Here is a 1,633-nt window from a genome sequence, read left to right as displayed (position 1 = left end):
GAGAGAGAAATCGGATGTCCTGTTTCTGTTGATAGATAGCGGAGTTGGGAGGGTTTGTAACCTTTCTTCCAGTTTTTATAGATATGCCCATGTGTTCACATGCTCATACTTTAAGGTGATGTTTAATTTAACCAATATAGGAGGCCTTACAGTCTCTGCACAGGAATAAGTAGACGAGATGTGAACAATGGGCAGTCAACAAATGATCTTTGTGGCGGAAAAAATGTTTTAGTCTAAAGTTGGGTTTCATAATAACTTTCAGGTCAATTTGGGGATAGTAAGTGTTATATAACTTTTTCAACTGTTTCGTGATAAGGGAGCTCTGTCTCTCAAGATATGGTAAGCAGGTGTATGAGAGAAGTTTGGGTACACTTTAACATTATAAATGAAAATTGTCTATCACATTCAAAACTAAATTAATTTTTATTCCACCTTATGTGTCTAGAAACACATTAACAGTTGTTCAAACATATTAAACAACTGTAATAAGGATTCATTTAAGTATTAGTTAGAATTTTCACCATGTTTTTATAAAACAACATAGATTGTTATATCATTCATATGCTTTTATTATATTTGATAACAAAATTTATAAAGCTGTTATTATAAAGCAAAAAAATATTGTTTTTCTTAAAATATGTATTTTCTTTTATTTATTTTCTGAAATAATTCAAAGACATACATAGAAAGTTTTAGCTGGTATACAGTATATGCAAAAAAGCATTATTCCACTGGACCAGGGTTTGAAATTAATTTTGTTAAGTAGAACTTAGTATGTCAGTTAAAACTAGGTAGCAAAATTACCTATCCAGGTAGCAAACTTCTCAATTGTAAGGCAGCAAAAATAAGATATAAATCCTAGTAATGCTTTATCAGCTTTTTTTTTTATAATAAATAATGTAATATAGTGCAAGTTCTTTGGAAATGGTAATTTTCATCAATAAGTAGGTGAACCTCCAAAAACTTAATGAAAAAATTCTGTTCCACACATTATAGTTTCAGGTGGAGATAGGGGAGATTGATTCTGATTGACTAATTTGCTAACATTCTTCAGAAAAGTTGAAACTTTCTCAACTTTCCCATAACTATGCAAGGAGACAAGTGTTCAAATTACATGATGACATCAACATCCTTTTTGTCAGCCTTATTTATCTTCTGAATTAACAGTGTGGATTAGCAATATTACGGCAGAAACTAGGCCAAAACACGCATCATTCCAATTTTGTATTTATTGGAAGTCGAATGTGTGGATAAGTGGTCAGCTTTTCTAGCTTAAAAAATTTATGTATTTATAAAATATTTTACCAGATTCTTTCATAGCAAGTATTTGGTATTGATTTAACAGTACAAGTAGCAAATTGTAATTTTAGGTGGTAGATTTGCTACTTCCTATTGCTAATTTTTAATCCTGCATTTGATAAAGTCATATCAATGATTTTGGCTGCTTCCATAAATTATTGGTCTGGTGGTTAAGGTGCCCAACTCACAATCTGAGGGTCACAGGGTCGAATCCCTGTCACCAAACATGCTGCTCGCCATTTCGGACGTAGAGGCATTATAATGTGATGGTCAATCCCAGAATTCGTTTGTAAAAGGAGTAGTTCAAGAGTTGGCGGTGGGTGGTGATGACTAG

This window comes from Limulus polyphemus, unplaced genomic scaffold, assembly GCF_000517525.1.
Source record: "Limulus polyphemus unplaced genomic scaffold, Limulus_polyphemus-2.1.2 Scaffold2217, whole genome shotgun sequence".
Lineage (NCBI taxonomy): Eukaryota > Metazoa > Arthropoda > Merostomata > Xiphosura > Limulidae > Limulus > Limulus polyphemus.
This window is presented reverse-complemented; position numbering follows the sequence as displayed.